The following is a 246-nucleotide window of genomic DNA, read 5'->3' on the forward strand; positions in this document are numbered from 1 at the left end:
CTGCTTTATTTGAAGCCCCAAAAAGAATGTGAGTTCTCCTATCATAGACATTTCGAACTCCCCCGACATCATATCAGAAAACTCTTTACAGATAATATCATTTGTAGATCCAAATATTATGTCATCAACATAGATTTGTACAAGTAATACATGATTTTCTGATTTACGAATAAAAAGCGTTGTGTCAACCAAGCCTCTTTCGAACCTTTTTTTCCAAAAGAAAGGTACTTAGTCTATCATACCAAG

The sequence above is a fragment of the Lupinus angustifolius genome, chromosome LG01 (genome assembly GCF_001865875.1).
Source record: "Lupinus angustifolius cultivar Tanjil chromosome LG01, LupAngTanjil_v1.0, whole genome shotgun sequence".
In the NCBI taxonomy this organism is placed as follows: Eukaryota; Viridiplantae; Streptophyta; class Magnoliopsida; order Fabales; family Fabaceae; genus Lupinus; species Lupinus angustifolius.